At 36.3% G+C, this 23,862-nt stretch overlaps 1 protein-coding gene across 1 annotated transcript in view; it reads right to left on the reverse strand.

Annotated features, from left to right (window-relative positions):
• Positions 1–23,862, reverse strand: part of LOC110154500 (kelch-like protein 29) — a 798,906-nt gene that overhangs the window by 355,492 nt on the left and 419,552 nt on the right. The gene's annotated exons all lie outside the window — the stretch shown is intronic.

The following is a 23,862-nucleotide window of genomic DNA, read 5'->3' on the forward strand; positions in this document are numbered from 1 at the left end:
TCAAATGATCAGATTACAGATCACATTTTCAAATTTGATGACAGGAATTTATATTTTGAAATGGCAGCATAGTGAGTGATAAAAAAAATTAAAATTTAAATAAATTAAATGAAATTAGTTGTAGAAAAAAAATAAAAAATCATACTGTACACAAATTGAAAATTAATAAATAAATAAAAATAAATAAATAAATACAATTAAAACATTGAAATTAAAAAATGAATGAAAAAATTTAAATATTAAAATAAAAAGTTAAGAAAAAATAAATAAAACATTAACTTACTGGACACAAGTTGAAAATGTATTAGTAAAAAAATATAAAATAAATACAATTAAAACATTAAAATAAAAATAAAATAAAAAGTAAAACATTAAAATAAAAAAAGTTAATAAAAATAAGTGGACATGAGTTAAAACATATATAAATTAAAATAAATAAATATGTTTTATTCAATTAAAAAATTTAATGAATAAAACAAAAATAAATAAATATATAAAATTAATAAAATACAAAAAAAAAACAAATAAATAAATACAATTAAAAAGAATTTAAATACAAAATAAAATGAAGGAAAATTTAATAAAATTAAAACATAAAAAAAAAAAGTTAGTAAAAAAAAAATGCAATTAAAACACTCAAATCACAAAGACATCTTATTAGACACATGTTGCACGCCATTTGAAATCTCCAGCAGTTACCAGCTCAAATTCACCACTAAAATTAAAAACTTTTCCATAAAATTCAGATATCGAAAAAGCACTAAAACATCACATTTGTATCAGACTTATTCTCAAACACAGCAGCATCAGTTTCAAAAGCACAAAAGCTGAATGAACTTTTCAAAATGGAGCGCGCTGCAAACACAGACACTGTCAATGCATAATTCATGGCAAAATCACGTTCTCTGGCTCCGGCTAGTGCCCCCCCTCATCCCCGCCACGACCTTCAAACATCGCTCAACGGAGAGAGAGAGGAGGATAGAAACAAGACTAAAGCTGATCCGAAAAATCCACCTTCATCCTTCCTTTTTTTCTAAACAACTCCCTCTTCTCACAACCTCGCCGAAACTGCAAAACAACGCACGCAAAACACGAGAGCGGAGAGCGTACGTGTGGAACAGGAGCAGGTTCTAGTGTGTTTGCGTGCGTTTTAATGAGACACCATCAGGGGGCGCCGTGAGGGGAAGACAGCGGGGGTCCCATAACTTATTCTACACTGCCTGAGGATGGAAAACCAGCATCGCGCTTTGCTAATGTCCCACCGAGAACGCAATTACGACTCGTACGTGGAGACAGGAAGCAGGGGCCGTACGGGGACTTTTGTTTTTGTAAGGGCGTCGCTACTGGCAATGCATGCTGGGAGATGTGATAATTGGAACGCGGGGAGCCTATTGTATATGTGCACGAATATAAACAGTGACAATACACGACCGCATAGGCCCAACAAATCTACACTGTTCAGGATATGATGTTTAAAGATGCATATGAAAGTTTTCTGCCGGAAGGTCTGGTATGATTCTGTTCAGGTACATGTTATGGATTTGTCCTGAAGGGTTCACTGTATGGCTTTAAAACTACTACTACTACTACTATTACTACTACTACTACTACTAAACCAACTACTACTCCTCCTCCTCCTACTACTACTATTACGACTAACCCGAACTACTTCTCCTTATCGTACTACTACTACTAACCCTACTACTACTACTACTACTACTACTACTACTACTACTCCTATTACTACTACTACTACTCCTATTACTACTACTACCCAATTATTACTCCTACTACTACTAAACCAACTCCTCCTCCTCCTCCTACTACTACTATTACTACTACTACTACTACTATTACTACTATTACTCCCCTTACTTCTCCAACTACTCCAACTACTCCTACTCCTCCTATTACTACTATTACCCAATTATTACTCCTACTACTACTAAACCAACTCCTCCTCCTCCTCCTACTACTACTATTACTACTACTACTACTACTACTACTACTACTACTAAACAACTACTACTCCTACTATTACTACTACTACTACTACTAAACAACTACTACTCCTACTACTCCTCCTATTACTACTATTACCCAATTATTACTCCTACTACTACTAAACCAACTCCTCCTCCTCCTCCGACTACTACTACTACTACTAATACTACTAAACAACTACTACTCCTACTATACTACTACTACTACTACTACTACTACTACTACTACTACTACTACTACTACTCCTACTACTACTAAACAACTACTACTCCTACTACTCCTACTACTACTACTACTACTACTAACCCAACTACTAGTCCTACTACTACTATTACAACTACTAAACAACTACTACTCCTACTACTACTCCTACTACTCCTACTACTACTAACCCAACTACTAGTCCTACTACTACTATTACATCTACTCCTCTTACTTCTCCAACTACTCCTACTACTCCTACTACTCCCCCTTCTCCTCCTCCTGCTATCACTACTACTACTACTACTACTACTACTACTACTACTACCCCCCCAGTGTACACAGACACTGGTCATACTACTACTACTACTACTACTCCTTCTTCCAGTGCGCTCACATACTTTGATCTGCTGTAACAGTAAAATATTGTAGTAGCAAACACAGAGAATCAGAACCTCCTGGCAGGGCAGAAGCCTTGAATATTTTGTACATACATTTTTAAAATTGTAGAATCGCTCAAATTAGTATGTACTTGTACTTTCAATACTAGTTTTAGAATCCCTTATATCTGAGTATTATTTGAAAACCCTTCTTCAAAATATATGTTCAAATTGTAGGTATTTTGGAGGTTTTATCACAACATAAATAAACGCATAAAAAAATGTATTTATTTATTTTTAACAATTTATATTTTTTACTCTTCATTATTATATTTTATTGTGATGTGTGAGTCTCTAAAATAAAAACAAAAAATGCATTACAAAAATTACAATGGGCTAAAAAATGATGGATCAAAACAAAATCATAAAATAAAATAAAAATCCGTGTACAATTTTAAAATCAGAAGTATGATAGGAACTCGCGATGGTCCATATCTCACAATGAAAACAATCCGGCCGCTCGTGACCTAAAAACAGACTCTAATTAACCTCCGCGCACATTTTCATCTCTTTTTCTCTCTCTCCGCTCGGACTTCTTTCACCTCCCGCTCTCTCCTATCACACAATGGACCCTGGACTCGGAATTAAAGCGGGAGATGGAATAAAACAGTGAGGCGCCGTAACAAATAAAAGCCATTGACGAGTCTCTTTCTCCCCTCGCTAATGGAGAGAGACAAAGTGACCTGGATTCTCCTCACGCCGAATAACAAGCACACGCAGTAATTAGATCTGCAAAGAGAAAAGTACTACAGAAAACTTTCACATATGTATCCAACTAAATATATAGATATACATACACAGAGAGAGAGTGAGGAGTGACTTTGTGAATAGTCGTTTTAGAAGTCTCCATGGAGATGTGAAAGCTTTGTCTGGAATGTTCCACAGTATGACGTTAAAGTTTTCTGTCATCACGGAGGTCGAACCAGAGCAAGTTACAGGTCAGATCTGTGGAGAGGCGACCCCGCTCACAGTCAGAATGTTTGTTTTTCGAGGTATTTTTGAGCTATAAAAAAAAACAAAAAAAACACCTGTAATGTTATAAATGTAAAGTCGAGTTGTTTAATGTCATACTCTGGAACATTCTTTTTTTTAATAATAGATCACCACTAGAACGTTAAGTGTAAGTACTGTAACCTACTACTACTACTACTGCTGCTACTACTACTTCTATGACTATTACTACTACTACTACCACTACTACTATTACTACTACTACTACTTCATCTGCTACTACTACTACTTCGACTATTACTACTACTTTTACTACTACTACCACTACTACTACCATTACTACCACCACTACTACTACTTCTACTACTACTACTACTACTACTACTACTACTACTACTACTACCACTACTACCACTTACTACCTACTACTACTACTACTACTACTACACTACTACTACTACTACTACTACTACTACTACTACTACTACTACTACTACTACTACTACTACTACTACTACTACTACTACTACTACTACTACTACTACTACTACTACTACTACTACTACTACTACTACTACTACTACTACTACTACTACTACTACTACTACTACTATACTACTACTACTACTACTACTACTACTACTACTACTATTACTACTACTACTACTACTACTACTACTACTACTACTACTACTACTACTACTACTACTACTACTACTACTACTACTACTACTACTACTACTACTACTACTACTACTACTACTACTACTACTACTACTACTACTACTACTACTACTACTACTACTACTACTACTACTACTACTACTACTACTACTACTACTACTACTACTACTACTACTACTACTACTACTACTACTACTACTACTACTACTACTACTACTACTACTACTACTACTACTACTACTACTACTACCTACTACTACTACTACTTACTACCACTACTACTACTACTACTACTACTACTACTACTACTACTACTACTACTACTACTACTACTACTACTACTACTACCACTACTACTACTACTACCACTACTACTACTACTACTACTACTACTACCACTACTACCTACTACTACTACTACTACTACTACTACTACTACTACCTACTACTACTACTACTACTACTACTACCATTACTACTACTACTACCACTACTACCATTACTTCGTCTGCTACTACTACTACTTCCAGTACTAATACTACTTTAACTGCTACTACAACTACTACTACTGTTACTACTCAGATTTTTATACAGCTCTTTTCACCTTCAGGGCTCTCAAAGGGCTCACCCATTCACACACACATTCATACACCAGTGTACGCAGACACTACCACTACCACTACTACTACTATTACTACTACTATATATAACTGAGGTATTTTTATTACTTATTTTCAATTTTATTTTGACTTGTACATGTACATTATATTAAGCATCTTTGATAAGAAGATGAAATGCAAAAAACATATACTACCAGTGTTTCTCATTCAGTATTTTGTTTTTCTTATTTGTACTATTTTCTACATTTTATAAAAAGACATCAGATATAAGATAAAATATCTTAAAAAACTAAAACTAAAAGCTAAATCGTGTTCTATTTTCTATTGAAATCCTCAAAGTGTCCAGCCTTTGCTTTGTTCACAGCGTTGGTTTTCACTTCACAGCTCGGCCACATCAGGGTCAAGAAAGAACAAAAGTACAAAAAACAAACAAAAAAAACAGGGTTCAAAGCCAAGCGTGACTATTTTGTACTAAAAAATTAACAAGTTCTGTTAATTTTTTTGTCCTTTCAGAATCAAATGCAAAAAATTGTGGAAATAAATGACAAAAACGACTGGTAGTTTAAATTTTTAACTCAAATTTGCTCAAAAATACAGAAAACTCCTGCAGTATTGGCTCAGTGTGCAAATGGAAGTCTATTTTTTAGTCTTCCACAAATGTTTTTATAAAATGGGTGGGAAAAAGCAAAATTCCAACCACGACTTTCCATTAGATCCAGCTGAACTCCATGTTTTGAGTCGGCTTCGGTCAGTTACCGTAGTTACCGCTTGGTCAATTCCGCTCGGTCAGTTTCCATTATTACTGCTATTTGAATCATCGTTTGCAGCAGGGGTGGCTAATAATCTTCGCCTCACAGCGGGAAGGTGAAAGGTTCAGCTCCCGGGGCTTTGTGTGTGGAGTGTGAGTGTTTCTCTGTGTGTCGGGGTGAGTTTCCGCCATCGACCCAAAACAGACGAGTTAAAGTTTTGAAAAAGATGCTAAAACTTGAGCGTCAATGAACTAAAACCCACATTCAGCTGATTCTGTAATATCTTCTTAGACTTATCTGTAGAATCTTAAGAGAGTTGATTGTAAAAAAATTTGTCTCTTGGGCTTTTGTGGTCATAGGAAAGGAGTTTTAAAAATGAATTAAATAAGTAAATAACAGTACAGTGGTTCCTTGTTTATCACGGGGGTTACATTCTAAAAATAACCCGCGATGTATTCAACTTTATATTTTACAATGATTATATCTGTTTTAAGTCTGTAAAACCTCTCACCACACACTTTATACACTTTTCTCACACAGGACACTTACAATCCTTTTTGTTGTTGTTCTTTTGTTATTTTCCTCTTTATGTAACAAACCGAAGATTCATTTATTCTGCAATGGAGCCCTACAGTGCAGAGTCCTGCACGGGTCCAATTTTGGAGACCCGCACCCGCACAGTACAGCACCGCACCCGCCCATTAACCTGAGATTATATCAAACTTTTGCGCTGGATACTGAACCAAGACTAACCCAGGACTAACCTAGGACTGATTCCAGGACTGAAACAGGAGTAAGCCAGGACTAAACCAGAACTGAAACAGGACTCACTGTTGGGGGGCTCGGGGGTGACTGTGGGAGAAAGGACTGGTGTTCTGGTGCAGAGGTCTACGCGGCACTACCTGTCCGCATACACGCCCGTAAGAACGTTAATACCCACCATTTTCAGCAAGTTTTTGCCCACAGGTACCCGACGTCATGCAGGACTGTGCTACAGTGCTTCTACCTTACTTCAGTGTGAGTCCAAAAGTCCAACTTTTTGTGCAATGGTTTGCGCCTTCCTCTGCCTTTTCATTGCAAACGCAGGAGCCTTTGCCAGTTTCGTCGACATTGTGGGTTTTGTCGGGGAGAAATCTTCAGAATCTCATGGCTAGTGATCCAACATTTATGTACATTTGGCAGCTGAACACATTTTGTGCTGTACAGGAGACACGGCACGGAGGAGATTGATTGACAACGGTCTACAGTCCCTTAGCCAATCAGGACGCAGGGGGAGGAGCACAACGCACTTTATGGAACTAGGTCATTTGTAGAGGTGGGCGAGATGCAATTTCCACGAGATTGGACCTATGAGAGCGAGACAGAACAAGATTTTGACATTCTTTATAATAAATAAATTGTACTATTCAATTCCCAATTTTTGTATCATTGGAGCAGTGCTTTTTGGGACTGTAGCTTCTCAAAAAATAAAACTCACCATCGGGACTTAACTCTGTTTTTTTACCTAATCCAAACATGAAAACATGTAAAAAATATATATATCTCACAAGATCACGAGATTTGTACACAGTCTGTCACCAACCTCAGCATCACTATGGACAGTGATTTTAAATTTGGCAAACAAGTGAGTGCGGTTGTAAAATCTGGCTTTTATTTAAATTAAACCTTTTTTTTCTTTTAAATCACAGGCTACGTACGCTCATGCACCTACTCTGGTTTAGACGACTGTAATGCACTTTTTTCTGGCATCAACCACCACGCACTTTCTCGCTTACAGTTCGTCCAAACTTCTACAGCGCAACTTTTAACTGGAACCAAAAAAACGTGAGCACATTACTCTGATTTTAGGGTCATTGCGTTGGCTTCCAGTTCTTTTTAGAGCTGATTTGAAGATTGTATTGTTTGTTTTTAAAGGTTTGAATGTTCTGGCCCCACGTTACATCTCGGACCTCATCCAAATTTAGTCCCATGTGCGAGCTCTGAGGTCCGAGGGCCAGTTTCAGCTCTGTGACCGGCCCCAAACTCTGAAACACTCTGCCCCCACATCTCCCAGAGTACAGTTTTAAATCTCGTCTTAAGAACCACTTTTACTCTCTGGCTTTTAACACTGCGTGAGTCGTGGGCTCCTCTGTGTCTTTTATTTATTTGATTTATTCACTGCTATTTTATGATTTTTATGGTTTTGCTTTGATTTGATTTGACTGGTTTTATTGTTTTAGGACTGGTGTGACCAAATTTTAGCCATTTACCTTTCTGTTGTCTTCATTTTCTGATCTCTGTGCAGCACTTTGGAAACTGCTGTGTTTGTAAAATGTGATATAGAAATAAAGTGGATTTGGATTTGAATCTCATGGCAATTTTGTCTCGTGAGATCTTGTGGCACGAGATCTTCTTCCATCCCTAGTCATTTGTAACGAGTATTGTCTGGGTTTTAATTGCTGTGGGACACATTTAAAAGCCAAGGCCAGCTTCAGGGATGTTCTGTTTACACATTTGCTAAATGATGCTTCATGTTTTTTTACTGTACATTTTTGTAATTTTGTAATAAATATATGAGCTAAGGCAGTTCTGAGTCCGGACCATGACCAGCTCAAGAGTGACCAGTGGCATTAAAGGTGCACTGTGTAACATTTGGAGTGCATCTTGTCTCCATGAAAATGTTGTTGCTTTGTCTAGAATGTTCCACAGTACAGATTAAATCTGTTACTAGGGAGACAAGCAGGCTATAGCACTACATTACAGGTCAGATCTGTGGAGAGTCGCCTCTTTTCACAGATGGAGTTATTGTATTTTTGAGAAATAGAAACATCCATAAATGAATAAATGCTTGGTGGAAATATTTAAAGTCATACCATGGAACATTCCAAGCAAAGCAGCAACATCTTCATGGAGACAAGCACGTGATGGACCCTGAAAAGTTGCACAGTGCAGCTTTAAATCCTGGGTGAAATACAGAGGACAAATTCTCCAATGATATATGTATCCAAACTGTACTGTAGTATCTGTATTAGTTATAGTATTAGTAGTATCTGTATACTATACAGATACTATACTAATAGTATAGATACAGTACAGATACAGTATAGTATCTAGTATATTATAATATATTTTAGTATATGTATAGTGTATTAGTATAGTATCTGTACTCTGCAAATACTAAAATCAAGCCAAGTTTAGATGACTTGAATTAACAAAGTTTGCCCATAATTTGAGTAAAAACCTTCTCCCCCAGACCTACTCCCTCGCCTCTTCTATTTCTCCTTTACTAGTACAGAACCGCAAAATTTCAAGTTCTCAGAATTTCACAGGTCAGTATTTCAAATTGAATGAAAAGAGCACCAGAATTTTGCAATACATGTTTTTAGTCGTGATGTGACGTTTGTGAAAGAGACGGCTTTTTTTTTTTGACAGTTTTGTAACGTGAAATGGATCTCATTCATAAAAGAACCAAATCTTTTTCTTTGTTTTTTTTTTTTTACTTGTCTTTACAAATGTACAAGTGAAGGTTTGTGTCTTCTCATACAAGACATCTTAGCTGTTGTAAGTTTGGCAAAATTGTGCAGAAAATATTGAGTACAGTGTCAAGGTATGATGGTCTCAACAAGACCCTAAAATTTCAAGTTCCCAAAATTTCCAAGGCCCAGATTTCAAATGTAATGACGGGACAGATCTCTTTTACAGTTCCTTAACGTGAGTCAGACTACTGTACTACTACTACTACTACTGTACTACTGAAGTGTACTACTACTATACTACTGTACTACTGATACTACTGTACTTACTACTGTGACTACTACTACTAAAGTACTACAGACTACTGTAGAAGTACTACTGTACAGTACTACTACTACTATACTAGTGAAGTACTACAGTACTACTGTACACTTATACTACTGAAGTACTACTGAAGATACTACTATACTGGAGATACTACTACTACTAGATACTACTACTGAAGATACTACTAAAGTACTACTAGAAGAAGACTACTATAGATACTACTATCTGAAGATACTACTATACTACTGACGATACTACTGTACTACAGAATAAACTACTATACTACTGAATGTACTACTATCATTCATGTGCAGAACAAGTATGAGGCTGGTAGTTTCTGATTACTCTGACTGTTTCTTGGACTGACCCATCTCCAGCCAACGCCGCGGCCATCACCTCCACTTCTCCACACCGCGGGCAGATCGGTTCACAAAGCCCACCTCCCTCCGCGCCTCCAACCAAAACCCCACCGCCGCATAAAAGGGCTAATTGTCCCCGCTAAGAGGTGTTCCAGATTACCCCAAAACAACTCGTCAACGGAGAAAAAGCATGAAACCGCTCTTGACGCTCTCTTGTGGGGGCCCTGCTTTGCAATGTGGGGCGGCGTACCAACTTTGAATGGACTAAAAAAAAAACTAAAAAAAACGTCCGCTTAAACGTCTCAATAGCTTCGCGAGATCATCATTTGGAAGCAGAATCGGTATTTCGAACGTACGCTGAGGTAAACGCACGCTACATCCTGACACCACCTCGCCTCATCTCAGGTTCAGAAAAGTGTGCCAGATCTGCCCGGCAACCCGTCACGACTGCACGGACGCGCCGACCAATCCGGGACGAGCGTGTAAATACGGTAGCCAATCGTAACGCCGCGCGGTTCACTACTGCTGGAATACTACCACTAGTGCTCACCACGTCACCCGCTGCGCCGCTATAGGCTGCGGGGCTGACAGTGGGGAGGCGCGGGATTGGCGGAGAGGGGGTAGGAGACATTTTAGGGGGTCGGCATGGAATTAGCATGTGGAATTCGGTGACCTCCATTTTGTGATCATGCTAAAAACATACACAAAACATGCGGTGGTCCGAGGGGAGCTGCGGCGCACTGCGAGTGTTTCTGATCTGGACACGATTTTAAAATTTATATCAGATTTTTCATTTTGCTTTTCATCTACTTACTAGTTCTGAGTTGTTTCATTCTAGTCTAGAGTTTGTTTATTTTAAGAGAACTTGTCAAGTAAAATGATCTTGCTGCATGGACAGAGAATTTCACTACTTTTAAGTCATTTTCTGATCGATTAAAGTGTTTATATCTTACATTTTGGCCAAGCTTTGTTGCAGTGAGTTTGAATGTAGTGTTATGAAGTGTGAGCTGGACTAGAGCTGCAAATGCGTTTTATCTTAAAAGGTCAAGAGATCCTCAAGTATATTCTGATGTTATTAGCAGGTCTGCAGAAGAACTGATTTGTCCTGTTTGAAATCTGGGCAACACGTTTGGAGCTACACAAACGCTTATTCAAATAAAAGAAAAAATCTGCATGGAGCAGGTTACAAAGACAACGCTGCAAAAAGCAATATTGACGTAAGTTAAAATAAAATTACTTCAGTTAAGAGCATTTTACTTTCTTTGAGCAGATTCAACTTAATTATCTTTTGATGGAATACATGTGATTTTCTTAATTCAAGCAATATCAGATTTAGTTTCTTATTTTTAGTGCAAATAATTGTTGTTTTTCATAATTGTAGTAAGATGTATTTTCATATTTTAAGTACAAAAAGTCTTGTTCCATTGGGAGATTTGAAGTGAAATTTTCTCAAATCATGATTAAACTTTCTTAATTCCAGTCATTTTTAACTTGGCTGGATTTCAGTTTTTGCAGTGCATGTTATTACTTAAGTTACAAATAAATAAATAAATAAATAAATAAATAATGATTTAGTAATAATAATAATAATAATAATAATAATAATAATAATAATAATAATAATTATTATTATTATTATTATTATTATTATTATTATTATTATTATTATTAATTATTATTAATAATAATAATAATAATAATAATAATAATAATGCGCTTCACATGATGTGGGGTTTACCTATGGAACAATTTAAATGTAAATATAAAATAAGAACAAGAACATAGAAAATATTAACAGCCATTTTTGTAGTATTTTTGTATTTTAAAACCACCTTTCATTAATTATTTTTTTGTTTCTACAGTTTTAAATATTCAGAAAAAAAAACTAAAACTATAGAATTAAAACAATATGCTATAGCTATATGTACAGTTTTACTGAGGCATTACCATTCATCAAGAAATTTCAAGATTTTAAAAACAGAGATGACATTTTACACTGCAAATTGCAATGACTTAAATGTACAAATCAAATCATGATCAAACTTTCTTAATTCATGTCATCTTACCTTAACTAGATTTCAGTTTTTGCAGTGCAGTTGTGTCATTTCTTATTATTATTTTAAACATTCAGGAAAATAATAATAATATAATAATACGATTCATACAGTGCATGACTCTTCTTCAAGAAGTGTCAAGATTTCAAAAACAGAGGTGACATTTTCTAGAGCCGTGTTTAGATCACGATGCGTCTCTTTGACCTTTGACCCATGTGTCCTTTCACACTTGAGAGTCGATAAGTCCGACAGTCCTCTTCATTAGTGCACGTTTAACACACACACACACACAGCTCAATACATCAATGCGACACAGGGGCCTCATGTTTGGGCCCCGCTTGGATGGATTATGGCTGCAGGGGCCATGGCGCTGTGCAAACACAAACGTCTGTTCTATAAGAGACGCTCTGAACCGCACCAGGACCAACTACCTTCAAATACATTCAGACATTTAAAAAAAGGGAAAAAAAAAAAAAGAAAAAGAAATATATGGACACGTATACACATTGGACACTAAAATGAAATTAAATAAAATAGAAATGGATCACTGTATACACTGGAATCAAAACTGTGTCTGTTCTATAAGGTTTGGTTTGAACTCTTTCTATACTGTTTTTAATGTATTCATGCATAAATTACAAAGAATAGAAAAAATAAATAAATTAATAATATAAATATATATATATATATATATATATATATATATATATATATATATATATATATACACACACACACACACACATATATACACATATATATACATATATATACATATATAACTGAGGGGCTTGGCTTTAACTGTGCCGGGGGGATCTATGTTTCTATGTTTTCAAACATATTCATACAAAAAAAAAAATAAATCTATCTCTATTTTCAGGTCATATAAAAATTTTAAAAAAAAAAAAAATGCATGGGCCACTATAGGTATTACCCCTTTCTATTTTCATTGAGACCAAACCAAATTACAGGTCAGAACTGTGGAGAAGCAACCCTGCTCATTTTTTTTTTTAATTTTTTTCTGGGTATTTTCCTCCTGTAATTGAATAAATGTAAAGTAGAGCTGTTTAATGTCACACTGTGGAACATTCTAGGCAGAGCAGTAACATCTCCATGGAAACAAAGAGGTGACAAAATCGGGATTATAGCTGCGAGGGGCCACGACACGGCAAACAAAACAGGAGAATCTATGTTTCCATGTGATTTCAAAATGTATTCACACATAAATAACTGGGGGAAAAAAATTATGGTATATATATATATATATATATATATATATATATATTATATATATATATATATATATATATATATATATATATATATATATATATATATATTTAAATTAACTAGAATTTACTTAAATAAAGAAAGTTGAATTTACTCAAGTCATTTAAGTCATTTTAACTTACTATTAACTCAGATCTTGCTTTTTACAGTGTAACTTTGAAGCTGCACTATGTAACTTTTTTCTCATTCTTGTTTCTATGGAGATGTCATTGCTCTGCCTGGAATGTTCCACTGTGTGACATTAAACAGCTCTACTTTATATTTATTCAATTACAGGTGGATTTACAGCTCAAAAAAATACCTAGAAAAACAGACATTCTGACTGTGAGCATTGTTGCCTCTCCACAGATGTGACCTGTAACTCAGTCTGGTTTGGTCTGGTAATGCCATAGTGTGGAACATTCCAGACAAAAGAATAACATCTTCATGGAGAAAAGTGTTTGACGGAGCCTCCACCAGTAAAGTTACACAATGCACCTTTAATCAAATCCAACTAAAATGACTATTACTGCGAAAAAGAGATTCTGATATTGATTTTTTGTAAATAGGACACAGTCAAACTTGTCTTTGTGTGCCTGTTCACGAGCCCATCACCAAAACAAAGGAGATTAACCCAAATTACATCTGAATTGCAAAACGTGCTGACATTTACTTAGCCTCAGTGCAATCGAACTGTCAATGTATGCATCCAAAAGTCATTAAAAACTCTTAATTACAAAGTTCAAATACAAGTTTCAGCTTCATTTGTGACTCAAGGCCTGAACTATTACCACAAACTTTTCAAAAACATTTCATTTCATTTCATTTGGTCAATGTATATTTCATTACAGACTAGACACGGGTAAAGATGCACTGTGTAACTTTTTGGTTGGAGCTTGTTTCTATGGAGACGCTATTGCTTTGCCTAAAATGTTCCACAGTGTGACATTAAACAGCTTTATTTTATATTTATTACATTATTATATGGTTTTAGAGCTCAAAAATACCTAGAAAAACAACATTCTGACTGTGAGTGGGGTCCCCTCTCCACAGATCTGACCTGTAACTTGCTCTGGTTTGGATTCCATGAAGATAGAAAGGTTTAATGCCATACTGTGGAACATTCCAGACAAAGTGATAACATCTTCACAGAGAAAAAGCAAGTTACACAATTCACTTTTAACCATGAACATATTTGCTGAGTTAATGGCTGCAAAGTATTTAGAACAATCAGGGATAAAATTAAAATAATCTCAGAATAAAAGTGGAATTTTATGAATATTTTGTCTGGGAATTTTAATGGGATTGAATTAGAATGAGTCTGGACTTGCCCGTGAGTTTGTCTCTGTAGAGTGAAGCGAGCGGCGAAAGGAAAAGGAATTCAGAATTTGTAAAACTGCAAAAATATTGGAATTTGAACGTTGTTGCTTTTGGCAGAGGATTGGACATAGATCTGATTCCTAACTTTCAGCACTGCAAAAACATTTACAATATGTTTCTACATGGATTTAAATGTAAAATAACTTAAATAACATTGTAAAATAAATGGAAAGCATATATATGTATGTTTTGTTTTAGAATTTTGTAGTTTTGCTGTTGTTTTTCTTTTGTGTATTTATCAATACATGGTGTTCAGAATGATGAGAAACTAGCGCTGTTGCCATAACGATTAACAAAAAACAAAACAAAACAAAATAAAACAAAAACCATAAAAGTAAATATGTATGTTATGAATGGAGGGAAAAGTCCTCAAAACGTCTCCTATAACAAGGGACCTTTACTAGGCTGTACGCAAAAGCACGAATCCCCCCTTCCATGTACCGGGCGGACCTAAACCAGGTCTAAACCAGGTCTAAACCAGGTCTAAACCAGGTCTAAACCAGGTCTAAACCAGGTCTAAACCAGGTCTGAACAAGGTCTAAACCAGGTCTAAACCAGGTCTGAACAAGGTCTAAACCAGGTCTAAACCAGGTCTAAACAAGGTCTAAACAAGGTCTAAACCAGGTCTAAACCAGGTCTGAACAAGGTCTAAACTAGGTCTAAACCAGGTCTAAACCAGGTCTAAACCAGGTCTAAACCAGGTCTAAACCAGGTCTGAACAAGGTCTAAACAAGGTCTAAACACCAGGTCTAAACCAGGTCTAAACCAGGTCTAAACAAGGTCTAAACCAGGTCTAAAACCAGGTCTAAACCAGGTCTAAACCAGGTCTAAACCAAGGTCTAAACCAGGTCTAAACCAGGTCTAAACCAAGGTCTAAACCAGGTCTAAACCAGGTCTAAACCAGGTCTGAACAAGGTCTAAAAGTCTAAACCAGGTCTAAACCAGGTCTAAACCAGGTCTAACCAGGTCTAAACCAGGTCTAAACCAGGTCTAAACCAGGTCTAAACCAGGTCTAAACCAGGTCTAAACCAGGTCTAAACAGGTCTAAACCAGGTCTAAACCAGGTCTAAACCAGGTCTAAACCAGGTCTAAACCAGGTCTAAACCAGGTCTAAACCAGGTCTAAACCAGGTCTAAACCAGGTCTAAACCAGGTCTAAACCAGGTCTAAACCAGGTCTAAACCAGGTCTAAACCAGGTCTAAACCAGGTCTAAACCAGGTCTAAAACCAGGTCTAAACCAGGTCTAAACCAGGTCTAAACCAGGTCTAAACCAAGGTCTAAACCAGGTCTAAACCAGGTCTAAACCAGGTCTAAAAAGGTCTAAACCAGGTCTAAACCAGGTCTAAACCAGGTCTAAAACCAGGACTAAACCAGGTCTAAACCAGGACTAAAACCAGGACTAAACCAAGGTCTAAAAAAACCAGGTCTAAACCAGGTCTAAACCAGGTCTAAACCAGGTCTAAACCAGGTCTAAACCAGGTCTAAACCAGTCTAAACCAGGACTAAACCAGGTCTAAACCAGGTCTAAGCCAGGTCTAAACCAGGTCTAAACCAGGTCTAAACCAGGTAACCTCTAAAACCAGGTCTAAACCAGGACTAAACCAGGTCTAAACCAGGTCTAAACCAGGTCTAAACCAGGACTAAACCAGGACTAAACCAGGTCTAAACCAGGTCTAAACCAGGTCTAAACCAGGTCTAAACCAGGTCTAAACCAGGTCTAAACCAGGAGTAAACCAGGTCTAAACTAGGTCTAAACCAGAACTAAACCTGAACTAAAACGGAACTAAAACAGAACTAAACCAGGACTAAAACAGACCAAGTTTAGGGACAAATGTCTCCTATAACATATACTCCCCAACATTTACTTTAAGATGTACAATGTAACTTTAAGCAAATGTTGGGGCGTCTGACACCTGCTTGTTTCTATGGAGATGTCACTGCTCAGCCTGAAATGCTCCGCAGTGTGACATTAAACAGCTCTACTTTACATTGATTCAGTTACAGGTGGTTTTATAGTGGCATTCTAATGTGAGCGGGGTTATTATTTTTGACCTTTGCCTGCTCCCTTTTACATCTGCTGTCATGTTTTCTGCCCTCTGCACATAGGGGGCGCTGTGCTGTTCAGAATCAGCATTTCTACTGTACATTGTCATTATTTTTAGCCCGCCGCTCGGTCCGTTTCAAAAAGCTCAGCGCGGAAATGTCAAACTTTAACAGGTGTAAAATGTCACAGCCCCTTCAGAGAAAGAGAGAGAGAAGAGAAAGAAAAGACAGAGGAGAAAGAGGGAGAGAAAGACGGAGGGAGGGAGGGAGGGAGGGGAGAGAGAGAGACCATCTGGAGAGGGCACGGAGAGGGCAAACGCTGATAAAAGATACACCCGTTTATTGTTATAACATTCAGAAGGGACAATATAGAACTGGACGGTTTCAGAATGGTACAAGTAAAAAATACGCAACGTCTAAAGCAAAAATATGATGTAATTTATGTCAAAAAAGTCACAATTATAAAATCACAAAGGCGTAAAACAGTCGGGATAAAAAAAAAAACTGCTCAGAGTCAATAAGAAGTGAGTGAGTTAATCTGACATTACTGACATTTACTACAAAAATATGGACATAAATTTAAACCAGACAGAGTCAAATTTCTCTGCACAAAGAAATCCTGAGCAAAAATGAACTAGAATCTTAATGTGGAGGTTCTGGTCACAAACTACATGCAGGAGGAGAAACAAGTTTCATTTTTCATTCTGCCCTCTTCTCTCTTTGTAATTTTATGATGATTATTTATGTTTTGATTTGTTTATATTGTGATTTTAATGTATGTCTTATTCTGTAAAACACTTTGAATTACTTTGTTGTTTGTCTTGCCTTCACATAACGGAGTTTAGCTCATGGTTCATTCAATGCAGAAAGTTGGGGCTCAAGACTCACATCATTTTTTTTCTGTGTAGTTTATGTACCAGATCTTTGGCATTTTTTGTCCTAACAACATAAAAATTGGGACAGCACACACCCATCCCTTTAAGATGACACGCTCTGAATTTAAGATCGGTCGGATAAGCGGTTCGAGAGTTATACCTGGAACAGACAAACACACAAACACACACGTCCCTTTAGCCAGGCTGGCGCCACCTAGTGCCTCCGCTCAATTTCATTTCTCTCTGGTGACTAGGTCAGGAATACACTAGACGGTTGGCAAGAACCCCAGAAGTTTTAGACAGCACACTGACCAATCAGAGAAGAGCTGGCCAACCTGAGTTGCGAGAGCAGACTGCATACACTATCCTCTTTTGGACTTCCTTTGTCAAATACAAACTTCGCATTTTTTATTGCATCTCGCAGAAATGACAATAATCACTGACAAACATGTTCACTCTGCTTTGTTTGCTGTTGTGCCGGAAACTACTTGGACACCACTGAACGTTCTGGTGCATTACATACGTCACGACCAAATAGCTGGAATCACACCAACCCATAATATTTGTGTTGAGAATAGGATTCAAAGCACCAACCTTCAGTGGGCAAATGCTCTTCCAACTGAGCTACTGCTGCCCAGATTACTTCATTAAAGCTTTATGCTTTTATTATTAAAGGTGATTTGTGTGAGTTTATAATGAAAATATCAGTAAATATTCTGCACTTTGCCTCAGCAGCTGTAAACTTCACCACACGCCTCTGATCTAAAGATCCAGTCTCTATAAGGTCATGTTATGAATAACATTTACTCACCCTGCTGCTAAACCTACACAAACATGTACCTCAATAAAAACACAACTTCAAAATACTGCAGTTTATGTCACGTTAAAGCTGCATTGTGTAACTTTTCTGGTGGAGGCTCTGGCTCTGTCAAATGCATTTTTTTCCATGGAGATGTTATTGCTTTGTCTGGAATGTTTCACAGTATGGCTTTAAACCTTTCTATCTTCACGGAGACCAAACCAGACCAAGTTACAGGTCAGATCTGTGGAGAGGCGACCCCGCTCACTGTCAAAATGAAGTATTTTTGAGCTATAAAACCACCTGTAACTGAATAAATGTAAAGTCGAGCTGTTAAAGTCATACTGTGGAACATTCCAGAAAGAGAAGAGACATCTCCATAGAAACAGGCAGTCAAGTCCTCATTCCTCACTTGTCCTTGTTCGTCTCCTCTGTCCTGGTCTGTGGTCTGTGCTGGTGGACGCTCCAGCTCCAGAGCAGAGTGTGTGTCTCTCCCCCAGACGGGCAGCTCGTCCCTGGGCTCGGCGTGCGTGTTCTGGCCTGGTCCTTGGAGTTTGTTTGTACATTTGCTTTGGCTTTGCTCTGGCTGCAGAAGAGAACGTGGTCTGTTTTCCTGTGGACATGTCCAGATTGTGTCCCCCTATAGATTTATGTCGTGCAAAATGCTGCTGCAGACTTTGGAGATGGGCTTTTGCAGTAAACACTCTGATTATCAGGAACAAAATAATATAATAAAATTCATATCATTGTATTATAATGGAAATAATCATGTTTCAATTGGACTTTAATCTGTCAATCAAAATCACAGTTTAAGGAAAGCTTATAGTGAATGAGTCATATTGGGTTCTATTTTTTCACTTTTTTTGTAAACATATTTTATTTTTTTAACTAATTAATTCATACATTTTTCATTAAAGGGCCCACCTCATGCAAAATAACTCTTTTCACATTGTATCTTCTGCACATCAACAAGCACAATTTGGGTTTTGGAACATCCATTACACAATAGTTCTGAAATCTTACTGATTTCTTGGAGACAGTCACAGACCAGGAACTATGAAAGTCCGACTACTGCTCATCCCCCCGCCCGTCCTGAGAAAGCACAGGCTCCGCCCTCCAAACGTGACGTAGGCGACGAGTGAGCCGCCCTTCCTCCGCTCATCTCAGGGAGGGAGGGGGAGACAGGCGTGACCCTGATAGTGGTAGGAATAAACTTTTATTCATCATGGAGATACAGCGCGTTCAGCCGCATGTGTTGGACCCGGAATCAGACGAGGACTTTGAGGTGCACGAAGCTCAAGCACCACGTCCACATCAACTGAACATTACTGATTGGTAAAGTATTAATAAACACTAGTAGATAAACTTATTATATCTTTCTGCTACGTCAAACGCGTCATAGGTGTATCTGCCGTGTCATCGTTGTGGCAGCTTTAGTTCATTGTCACGTGGGAGGTTGAGATGCGTGGATTGCGGTTACAGCCACGGTGTCAGGCCGCAGGTCGGGCAGATGACGTGACGAAAAATAATATTTTAATTAAATTTGGGCGGGTGGTGGTTTAACTACTCAAATTAAAAAAATATATATATTACAGTCTATATTGTTAAGTGTTATGAGATATGTGTCTTTACTCCTATGTGCAGTGTTTATAGCGGCGTGTGGCGTGAGCATGAGTGAGGCACGCGCTTCTTGAATGGGCCCGCGGAGCATACGGGTGTCTATGTTTTTCTGTATGTGAAATGAACGGTCAGAAGGCGACCGAAGCGAGTCAGGAAGCACTTTCCCTGTTATTTAGTGCATCACGGCAAATAAAGCCACGATTCTTGAGCATCGAACTGGCGCGTTTATTGAGCCCACGCACTCACGGTGAGGCTCCGAACAGGGAGTTAAACCCTGAGCAACGAGCGGAGTTTTGTTACGGACAATTAAGAATGTGAACATGCACGTTGAGTGAATTTTGGAATGAATGAGCTATAGAGTTTGCATTTTTATCCAGGCTCTTTCGTTTGTTTGCTATATGATTGTTCTAAAATCTAAAATCAATGGGCAGATGGTGGGCGAGTGCGGTTTTGAAAATTGGTCAAAACCTTGGGTGCAAATGGATAGCGGGCGGATGATGAGTTCTGTGTCGCGATTGCGGAAGAAAAAATAGCCCATCTGCGCATCTCTTGTGAGAGGGAGGCAGAAATACACTGCAATTTGTAAAAAAAAAAAACGCCAAATCAATCTAAAAACCACTTCAACGACAAATACAAGGCCCACACATTACTCTTATATTATGCAACTCTTGTGAGCTTTTAGTGTTGTTCTAATGTTACATCCTCAAAAACAGACCAGGAGTTGTGTTTGAGTAACTCTTTATTAGTCTATCTACATCTCCAAAGCTAAAAAATGATTTTAGTGAACGTTTACTGAGTTTAAAAACACACTGGAGCACTTCCTGAACAGATTATTTTCCGTTTGAGAGAAGAACTCAGTCTAAATGTGCAGTTTTGTGTGTTAAACGTGTAAATGAAACAAAACACAACAACTGTTTGTGATGAGAAAACTACATTATAACACAGATTAGAATTCTATATTTTTGGTCACATTGTTCTTCTGCATTTACGTTATGCATTCTGAGCGTCCTAATTATTCACAGTGCACTTCCTGACAAGATAAATGTTTCTCAAATACATGGATAAAACAGTCAGATGCTTTTATATTCACTGAAATTAAAGTAAAGAGTAAAAAGGAGGTTTACCAATAAAACCTTGTTCTGTCATTGTAGCACAAACTTTAGACTTTAGTATTTTGTCCTTTTTGGGGTTTCCGTACCTTATATGCTGTACAAAGAACCACACTAACCTGCTAATCGAATAAACCAACTAGCATGCTAACAGCACACTTCCTATAAACACAAAACAAAGCAAAGCAAACAGTGCACTTCCTGATACCCAAGAATATCCTTTATTATTACTCACTTATTTTTGACTGAATTACTTTTTTTTTTTATATTAGTTTTTATTTATATTTTATTTAATATTTTACTTTATATGTTATTTTATATTTTATTTTTATTTTATTTTATTTATATTTTAATTGTGTGTTTTTATTTGTTTTATTTTATATATTTTTAATTTTATTTATATGTATATTTATTTATTTTTTACTTATATTTGATGATACATTTGTACTGGGGCAAGAGATATTTTGCACTTTTGCACAATTTACATTTATTATTTATTTATTTATTTATACGCGTGGAAGTGAGAAACACAATTTTGATTCTTTACATGTTTTTTTTGTGTGAAGAATCGACAAACTTTTTGAACTTTTGGTTTTTGATACTCAAACATATGGACAAAAATGTGAAACGGGACCAATTTTTTCCCAAAATTCGACAAAAAATCTGCAATAAATTGTAACAAAACTGTCCATAAATTTCCCAGATTTCCTTTGACAGTGTGAAGTCTCTATCCCGGCGCCGCTTCCTCCTGGATGGAGTTCACACGAGGTTAGTATTAGTGAAAACATTGACATTCTCCTCCACAGCGAGCCTGTGAAAACGCCTCTCTCCGCTTCAGCACTCGCCCGCTTTAACACTCGGAGATGTACTCTCACCGGCTCCGACAAATCTGTGAACATTTGCGCTTAAAAATAGGAGAATTTTAAAGGGGGGGGAGAAGCGGTTGCCGTAGTAACCCGGCACCTGCGAAGCTATTGTTATGAAAATATGAAAATGCACCAATAAATGTTCATGATTTTTTCGTTTTCTTTCTTTTTTTTTTTTTTTATGTGGTGTTGCCAAACAGAAGTGTGCACTGGCCTTGCTGTCGCCGCTGAAATGCGCAGATGTGTTTGTGGAAATAGTTTGGTTTTCTTAAAATTTTGTGCAATTCAAAAAAAAAAAAAAAAAAAAAAAAAAAAAAGAAAGAAAGAAAGAAAACATAGAAATTAGGCCTATCCATAACAGTGTGGTGTAGTAATTTGAGTAGATTTGAGTAAAAATGATGAAAAGTGCAGATTTGTTCATGGAAATAGTTTTGACAAAGTTTTGAGAAAACCAAATTTAAAAGAAAATATAGTGATTAGGCCTATCCATAACAGTATGGCATAATAGTTTGAGTAGATTTGAGTTAAAAAATAAAAATAAAAAAATGATGAGATGTGCAGATGTGTTTGTGGAAATAGTTTGGTTTTCTCAAAATTTCGTCCAATTCAAAAGAAAAAAACAAACAAACAAAAAATATAGTAATTAGGCCTATCCATAAGAGTGTGGTGTAGTAGATTTGAGTAAAAAAGTGTTGAGACGTGCAGATGTGTTTGTGGAAATACTTTGGTTTTCTTAAAATTTTTTGCAATTCAAAATAAATAAGAAAAAGAAAGAAAATATAGTAATGAGGCCTATTCATAACAATGTGGCACAGTAGTTTGAGTAAATTTGATTTAAAAAAAAAAAAAAAAAAGTGTTTGAAAAGTGCAGATGTGTTCTTTTAAATAATTTGGTTTTCTCAAAATTTTGTGAGATTTAAAATAAAATATAGTAATTAGGCCTATCCATAACAGTTTGTCATAATAGTTTGAGGAAAAAGTTTTGAGAAGTTCAGATGTGTTTGTGGAAATAGTTTGGTTTTCTCAAAATTTCATCCAAATCAAAAGAAACAAGAAAGAAAATATAGTAATTAGGCCTATCCATAACAGTGTGTCATAGTAGTTTGAGCAGATTTGATTAAGAAGTGTTGAAAAGTGCAGATATGTTCATGGAAATAATTTGGTTTTCTCAAACTATTGGCCAATCAAAAGAAAAAAAAAAAGAAAAGAATAGTAATTAGGCCTATCCATAACAGTGTGGTGTAGTAGTTTGAGTAAATTTGAGTAAAACATGATGAGAAGTGCAGATTTGATCATGGAAATAATTTGTCTTTCTCAAAATTGTGTTAAATAAAAAAAAAAAATAAAATTGTATTGATAGGCCTGTAGTGAGCTTTGAGTAGATTTGAGTAAAAAAAAAAAGAGAAATGCAAATACGTTTGTAAAAAAAGTTCAGTTTTCTCAAAACATTTGTCAAAATTTAAAGCAAAATTTTGTCCAATTTAAAAGAATAAATGTTGAAAATACAGTAATTAGTTCAATCTGTAAGACCGCGGTATTGCAATTTGAGTAGATGTGAGTTAAAAATGTTGAAAAGTGCAGATGGATTAATGGATGGAATATTTCTGTTTTCTCAAAATTTCTTCCAATAAAAATAAAATTAATGGAAATACAGTGATTAAGCGCATCCATATAAGAGTGTGGCATTGTAATGAGCTTTGACGACATTTGAGTAAAATATGTTGAAAAATGCAAATGTTTTTCATAGAATTTAGTTTGGTTTTCTCAAAATTATTAAAAAGAAAATTTGAAGAAAATTGAAAATACAGTAATTAGTCTATTTGTCACACTGTGGTATTGTAATTGAGCTAAAATATAAACTAGTTTGGATTAAAATGTGAAAAAGATGGAGCAATTTAAGTAAACATTTCTCAATTCAAAAGAAAAAAAAGTAAATCTAAAATAATAATTAGGCCAATCCAAAAAACTGCGGCATTGTATCTTTGAGTAGATTTGAGTAAAAACTAATAAACTATTAAAAGTATAAAGTAATTTTGGTTTAAAATGTGAAAGACGAATG

Source organism: Boleophthalmus pectinirostris, unplaced genomic scaffold, assembly GCF_026225935.1.
Source record: "Boleophthalmus pectinirostris isolate CB_2022bp ecotype Guang Dong unplaced genomic scaffold, ASM2622593v1 HiC_scaffold_13, whole genome shotgun sequence".
Taxonomy (NCBI): domain Eukaryota; kingdom Metazoa; phylum Chordata; class Actinopteri; order Gobiiformes; family Gobiidae; genus Boleophthalmus; species Boleophthalmus pectinirostris.